Below are 8,638 nucleotides of genomic sequence, written 5' to 3'. Positions count from 1 at the left end.
GAGAAAGTTCTAAGGTTGTGGATGTGCTGTTGCCACTAGGGATAAAACATCAATGCTTTGTCTAAGGATATTTGTGTTGATTACATTACGCACCATACTTAATGCAATTGTCCGTTGTTTGCAACTTAATGCTTGGAAGGGGTGCGGATGCTAACTCTGAAGGTGGACTTTTAGGCATAGATGCATGCTTGGATAGCGGTCTATGTACTTTGTCGTAATGCCCTGATTAAATCTCATAGTAGTCATCGTGATATGTATGTGCATTGTTATGCCCTCTCTATTTGTCAATTGCCCAACTGTAATTTGTTCACCCAACATGCTATTTATCTTATGGGAGAGACACCACTAGTGAACTGTGGACCCCGGTCCATTATTTTACATCTGAAATACAATCTACTGCAGACTCTGTTCTTTACTGTTCTTCGCAAACAAACATCATTTTCCACACCATACGTTTAATCCTTTGTTTACAGCAAGACGGTGAGATTGCCAACCTCACTGTTACGTTGGGGCAAAGTACTTTGATTGTGTTGTGCAGGTTCCACGTTGGCGCCGGAATCCCTGGTGTTGCGCCGCACTACACTCCGTCACCAACAACCTTCACATGTTCCTTGACTCCTACTGGTTCGATAACCTTGGTTTCATACTGAGGGAAAACTCGTTGCTGTACGCATCACACCTTCCTCTTGGGGTTCCCAACGGACGTGTGTTAACTACCACGCCAACAACATCCACCACATCCCATTGACTCATTAGGGTTGTCCCGCTGAATAGTGTGGCTCAACACTGCTGGGCATCTCCCCGTTGCGGCTGAGACAGCAGCGACTGGTGGAGGAGAATGTTCCAGCACCAGGTGGTGAGGCGGTGGAGACTATCGAGGCACCCGACGGTGACACGAAGATAGAACATCATCGGATGGAGGATGGATATGTAAGTTATTCATTTTCGTCTCGATCCAATTTGGCGGGTTTTTTCTAGATCCATTTTGGTACTTCAATCTCACGAAGATAACTTGATGGTTTTCCGATCAGGCCAAGATAGTACCAGGATCTATGATCCAGAAGCAACAACATCCCTAGCTATGAGTTATTGCTTCGATGAAAGATGCTATAGCAATAGATTCTCTCGCAGATTCATCACATTCAAGGGCAGGGATACCGGCCACAGATTCTACGTTGACAATTTAAAAACCTCAAGGTGTTGTGGCACACTTCATTCATAAACATGACTATCATGTGGGGAGATTTAGATCTAATGTGAAAAACTCCCATTTTGAAGCAATCAAGAACCAACTTCTGTAGCTAATAGCATTTAAATCTTTTTTATTAATTGGCATGTCCGGTTACACTAAGCTAATGTTTTGAAAACATGTCTCCATGCGAAAGGAAATTAGGTTTTGACATGTTTTAGATTTTATTATTTTTCCTATTAAACACCACAAGAAAATGCTAAAAACAGTTTTAAAGTGGAAACAATTATTTGTTAAATTACATTCATCATTATGGATGATAAAATAAAATCATGTACAAAATATGATCTAAAAAAGTACGGAGAAAAATGGAGCGGGTACATATGGAACTGAGTGGTGCCACATTTGTTTTCACATTTTTTTCGGTTAACAAAAACGAATACAGAAACCCCAGAACAAAAACGAAAGCAGGTATTGTCAGAAACCAGGGATGAAGCTAGAAACAAATACCGATGGGGTCATATCTATATCCTCTCTACGACACTGGGGTCAGCCTCCATAAATCATCAAGAGTTAGTACTAATTAGTGAAGAATTTGCACTTTTACATAGGTGTGACACCAGTGCCACAAGGCAGCCCCGTCCCTGTCAGAAACCAATACAGATGGTGCGAACACGAAGTGATTCAGGTATTGGCCTGAACTTGGAGAACCCTTGAATGATGCAAAAAAAAGAACTTGAGAATTCCAACAGGCCAACAAAGTCGTTCCCTAATTCTAACGTGGTTAGATGCCTCCGGCAATGGTTTCCCCCTACGGCAAGGTGCCGGGAAGAGCTTCAGAACCCCCGAGATGGGTTCTACGATGGCGGCCGCGATGGAACTTTTCGTGGATGGAGGCTCGAGTATCCAGGTTTTCCCGAGAATATGTATAAATAGGCGGAGGATTGAGCTCGGTGGGGTGCATGGTGGCCCCACACCTACCCTAGGCGCGGGCCAGGCCTAGGCCGCGCCTAGAGGTGGTCTGGGTGCCCTGGTGCGCCTCTTCGTCCCCCCTTTGGTCTTCGTCTTCGTTTCGGTAAAATATTGACTTCGGCTTTTGTTTCGTCCAATTCCGAGAATATTTCGTGTACAACTTTTCTGAAATACAAAAACAGCAGAAAATAGGGAACTGACACCGTGGCATCTTGTTAATAGGTTAGTACCGGAAATCATGTAAAAGTGCAATGAAGTGTAAACAAAACACATATGAATTGGTGTAAAACAAACATGGATCATCAAAAATTATAGATACATTTGAGACGTATCAGTAATACGAATTGGACCCAAATGCATGGGGACGCTGCCATTGTCCACCTCGAGTATAACCATTCGGACCATAGGCCAATCATGCTAGATACAGAGTACCATGGAACAACAAGCTCAAACCAGCCCGTACAACTAAATAAATTTGAAGCAAAGTGGTTCAAGGAAGATAATTTTGGAGAAATTGTAAAGGAAGAATGGGATGTTGCGGTTGCCCCTACTAATCCGATCGACGTACTCACAAGATTGAAGACCATGCATGCTGGGCTGCATGCATGGGATCGGCGGGTTCTGAAGAAGCCCAAACAACGCCTCCGCTCGGCCCAACGTGAACTCGAAACAGTGATGTGAGGGCCCATTAATCTAGAGAATGAACAGAAAAAAGAAGATTGCTGAATTAATTGAAAAGCTTTTAGAATAAGAGGAAATTCGTTGGAGTCAATGATCAAGAGCAAATTGGCTACAAAATGGAGACCGTAATACCTCTTATTTTCATAGCTTTGCCACGGCTAGGAACAAAAGGAACTATATCAAGAAACTCAAGAATATTGCTGGGGACTTTGTTGAAGGGAATGACAATTTGAGCCCGATTATTCAGAGTTATTTTACCAATCTTTTCTCCACAGGTAATGTTGATATTGACCCTACTTTTTAGACAGGATAATTCCAAAAGTGACTCAACAGATGAATGATGATCTGATAGCCCCTTTTACTGCTGATGATGTGAAGAAAGCAGTTTTTTCTATTGGCGATCTTAAAGCCCCAGTGCCTAATGGACTCCATGCCCTCTATGACAAAAAAAATTGGCACTTAGTGGGGCTGGATATTACAGGGGAAGTTTTGAAGGCTATTAATGAGAAGATTATCCCTGTTGGGTGGAATGAAACAGTAATTGTCTTAATATCTAAAGTGGATAATCCGGAGGAGGTCTCTCAATTTAGGCCGATTTCCCTGTGCAATGTGGTATATAAGATTATATCTAAGATGCTTGCGGCATGTTTGAAAGTGATTCTTCCCGATATTATTTCCCCAACTTAGAGTGTGTTTGTCCCAGGAAGACTTATTACCGATAATGTGTTGGTGGCCTATGAATGTATCCATAAAATAAAAAAAATAAAAGGATTGGAAAAATTGGTTTGTGTGCAATTAAATTGGATATGCACAAGGCATATGATAGAGTGAAATGGGATTTTCTGAGGAAGATGATGTTGAGGCTTGGGTTCCATTTGGAGTGGGTTGATCTTGTGATGGCATGTACGTGTATCATCTGTGACATATTCTGTCAGGTTTAACTCACATTTGACAGATGATTTTATTCCAATTAGAGGTATTAGGCTGGGAGATCTCTTGTCTCCTTACTTGTTCCTTATTTGCGCAGAAGGATTATCAAGTTCTTTGTTGCATGTTGAAAATATTGGTGGCATTGATGGGGTTAAATTGTGCATGGGTGCAACATCAGTATCACACCTACTATTTGTTGATGATTCTTTGACCCTCTTGAAAGCAGATTTGAACAATGCAATCTCCTTGCGGCAAGTGCTTGACTCCTATTGTGCTAATTCGGGTCAGCTTGTAAGTGTGGCAAAATCGAGTATTTTCTTTAGTCATAATACACATGTCGATGTAAGAGTTCAAATGTGTAATACTCTGAATATTGATAATGAAGACCTTTCTGACAAGTACCTGGGCCTTCCTGCACTTGTTGGTATTGACAGAACTGTTTTCAGCACTTGGTTGAAAGAATTATACAACTCATTAAGGGATGGAAGAAAAAACAACTATATATTGGTGGCAAAGAGATCTTGATAAAAGCAGCCGCCCAATGTATTTCCATATATGCTATGTCGGTCTTCTTGATTCCAAAGAATATCAGTAAAAAGATTACTGATGTCATAGCTCAGTTTTGGTGGGGTGATGATGACCAAAGTAAAAAAATTGCACTTGTATTCTTGGTGGAAGATGTGTTTTCCTAAGAAGGAAGGGGGAATGGGCTTTCGGGACCTGCACTCTTTCAATCTTGCAATGCTCTCTAAACAAGTCTCGAGACTCATTGATGAGCCTGATTCACTGTGTGCTGAGATTCTACGAGCCAAATATTATCCTCATGATGATGTCCTCAAAGCTGGTCCAAAAGCAGGTTCTTCTTTTACTTAGCAGAGTATTGTGGCGGACATTCAAACTTTTAAAAGGGGCTGTATCTAGAGGGTGGGAAATGGTGATCAAATTGATATTTGGCGCGACACATGGATACCTAATAGCCCAAATCGTAAGGTGATGACCCCGAGAGGAGATTGCATCCTTCATAAGGTGAAGGAGTGATACGTCTCCAACGTATCTACAATTTCTTATGTTCCATGCTAGTTTTATGACAATACCTACATGTTTTATTCACACTTTATAATGTTTTTATGCATTTTCTGGGACTAACCTATTAACAAGATGCCACAGTGTCAGTTCCTATTTTCTGCTGTTTTTTATTTCAGAAGAGTTGTTTTACAAATATTCTCGGAATTGGACGAAACAAAAGCCCACGGCCATATTTTCCACGGAGTGTTCCAGAAGATCGAAGAGGAGTCGAGGAAGGCCAGCAGGGGGCCCTCCCCATATGGCGGCGCGGGGGGGCCCACTACCGCGCCGAGACATGGGGAGGGAGCCCCTGGCTCCCCCGACGCTGCCCCTTTGCCTATTTATTCCTTCGTCCCCGAAAACCCTTGTACCGAGAGCCAAAATACCAGAACAGTTCCAAAGATGCCGCTGATACGTCTCCGACGTATCGATAATTTATTATGTTCCATGCCACATTATTGATGTTATCTACATGTTCTATGCACACTTTATGTCATATTCGTGCATTTTCTGGAACTAACCTATTAACAAGATGCCGAAGTGCCGATTCGTTGTTTTCTCGTTGTTTTGGTTTCAGAAATTCTAGTAACGAAATATTCTCGGAATTGGACGAAATCAACGCCCGGGGTCCTATTTTGCCACGAAGCTTCCGAAGTCCGAAGAGGAGACGAAGAGGGGCCACGAGGGGGCCACACCCTAGGGCGGCGCGGCCCCCCCCTTGGCCGCGCGGCCCTGTGGTGTGGGGCCCTCGTGCCGCCTCTTGACCTGCCCTTCCGCGTACTTAAAGCCTCCATCGCGAAACCCCCAGTACCGAGAGCCACGACACGGAAAACCTTACTGAGACGCCGCCGCCGCCGATCCCATCTCGGGGGATCCAGGAGATCGCCTCCGGCACCCCGCCGGAGAGGGGATTCATCTCCCGGAGGACTCTACGCCGCCATGGTCGCCTCCGGAGTGATGTGTGAGTAGTCTACCCCTGGACTATGGGTCCATAGCTGTAGCTAGATGGTTGTCTTCTCCCCATTGTGCTTCATTGTCGGATCTTGTGAGCTGCCTAACATGATCAAGATCATCTATCTGTAATTCTATATGTTGCGTTTGTTGGGATCCGATGAATAGAGAATACTATGTTATGTTGATTATCAATCTATTGTCTATGTGTTGTTTATGATCTTGCATGCTCTCCGTTATTAGTAGATGCTCCGGCCAAGTTGATGCTAGTAACTCCAAGAGGGAGTATTTATGCTCGATAGTGGGTTCATGTCTCCGTGAATGCGGAGGAGTGACAAGAACCACTAAGGTTACGGATGTGCTGTTGCCACTAGGGATAAAACATTGATGCTATGTCTAAGGATGTAGTTGTTGATTACATTACGCACCATACTTAATGCAATTGTCTGTTGCTTTGCAACTTAATACCGGAAGGGGTTCAGATGATAACCTGAAGGTGGACTTTTTAGGCATAGATGCAGTTGGATGGCGGTCTATGTACTTTGTCGTAATACCCAATTAAATCTCACTATACTCATCATAATATGTATGTGCATGGTCATGCCCTCTTTATTTGTCAATTGCCCAACCGTAATTTGTTCACCCAACATGCTCGTTTATCTTATGGGAGAGACACCTCTAGTGAACTGTGGACCCCGGTCCAATTCTCTATACTGAAATACAATCTACTGCAATACTGTTTTACTGTTTTCTGCAAACAATCATCTTCCACACAATACGGTTAATCCTTTGTTACAGCAAGCCGGTGAGATTGACAACCTCACTGGTTCGTTGGGGCAAAGTACTTTGGTTGTGTTGTGCAGGTTCCACGTTGGCGCCGGAATCTCTGGTGTTGCGCCGCACTACATCCCGCCGCCATCAACCTTCAACGTGCTTCTTGGCTCCTCCTGGTTCGATAAACCTTGGTTTCTTTACGAGGGAAAACTTGCTGCTGTGCGCATCATACCTTCCTCTTGGGGTTCCCAACGAACGTGTGAGTTACACGCCATCAAGCATATTTTCCAGGCGCCGTTGCCGGGGAGATCAAGACACGCTGCAAGGGGAGTCTCCACTTCTCAATCTCTTTACTTTGTTTTTGTCTTGCTTAGTTTTATTTACTACTTTGTTTGCTGCACTAAATCAAAATACAAAAAAAAATAGTTGCTAGTTTTACTTTATTTGCTATCTTGTTTGGTATATCAAAAACACAAAAAAATTAGTTACTTGCATTTTCTTTACTTGATTCATCATGTTTCCTTTTAATTTTACCACAAAAGACATACCGGTAGGACGTGGGTCTATAGTTGGGAGAAATAATATAGAAGAATTTTTCAATCATGTTAGTACCATTGAAGACTTTGAAGATAGACACTTGGTAGACCTTGCGCCTACTTATGAAATTGCTGCTGCTTCTTTAGTTCACATGTTGGAAACTAAATTTGTTAATCTTAATCCTATAATCCAACACATGTTTCTCACACTTGGTGATATGGAAGAAGGGGAAAAGAAAGATTTTGTTTTAGAAACCCTTCTTAGAGAATTTGGTGGTATAGCAAGAGAGGCTAGAAAGGTCTTTGCTAAATATAATATGCTTGGTTCATATACCAATTTTGTTAGTCTCCTTGAAAAGATGGATATGGATAGAATAAAGTACACTAATAATATTAATGATGGAGGGGAGATCAAAGCACCAATACCATGTAAACTCTTAGCTATGAATGATGCACTAGAAAATAACTATGCTTGGCTTGTTCCCGAAAATTTGTTTGATGAGAGTAGCACGCCTAAGACTAATGAAAAGGGAGATGCTAAAACTTATGTATCTAATATACTATGCCTGGTTGAGAAAACTCCACACCCCGCTGAGAATGCACCACCCTTTGATAATACTTGAGACACACTTTCTGCCTAGCTGAAAGGCGTTAAAGAAAAGCGCTTATGGGAGACAACCCATGTTTTTACCTACAGTACTTTGTTTTTATTTTGTGTCTTGGAAGTTGTTTACTACTGTAGCAACCTCTCCTTATCTTAGTTTAGTGTTTTGTTGTGCCAAGTAAAGTCGTTGATAGAAAAGTTCATACTAGATTTGGATTACTGCGCAGTTTCAGATTTCTTTGCTGTCATGAATCTGGGCTAAATTCTCTGTAGGTAACTCAGAAATTAAGCCAATTTACGTGAGTAATCCTCAGATATACGCAACTTTCATTCAATTTGGGCATTTTCATTTGAGCAAGTCTGGTGCCATTTTAAAATTCGTCAATACGAACTGTTCTGTTTTGACAGATTCTGCCTTTTATTTCGCATTGCCTCTTTTGCTATGTTGGATGAATTTCTTTGATCCATTAATGTCCAAGTAGCTTTATGCAATGTCCAGAAGTGTTAAGAATGATTGTGTCACCTCTGAATATGTTAATTTTTATTGTGCACTAACCCTCTAATGAGTTGTTTCGAGTTTGGTGTGGAGGAAGTTTTCAAGGATCAAGAGAGGAGTATGATGCAACATGATCAAGGAGAGTGAAAGCTCTAAGCTTGGGGATGCCCCGGTGGTTCACCCCAAGGATATATCAAGAAGACTCAAGCGTCTAAGCTTGGGGATGCCCAAGGCATCCCCTTCTTCATCGACAACATTATCAGGTTCCTCCCCTGAAACTATATTTTTATTCCATCACATCTTATGTGCTTTGCTTGGAGCGTCGGTTTGTTTTTGTTTTTGTTTTTTTGTTTTGTTTGAATAAAATGGATCCTAGCATTCACTTTGTGGGAGAGAGACACGCTCCGCTGTAGCATATGGACAAGTATGTCCTTAGTTTC

Source organism: Lolium rigidum, chromosome 7 (assembly GCF_022539505.1).
Source record: "Lolium rigidum isolate FL_2022 chromosome 7, APGP_CSIRO_Lrig_0.1, whole genome shotgun sequence".
NCBI classification, from domain to species: Eukaryota; Viridiplantae; Streptophyta; class Magnoliopsida; order Poales; family Poaceae; genus Lolium; species Lolium rigidum.
The sequence above is the reverse complement of the archived record's forward strand: the minus strand, read 5'-3'. Positions refer to the sequence as shown.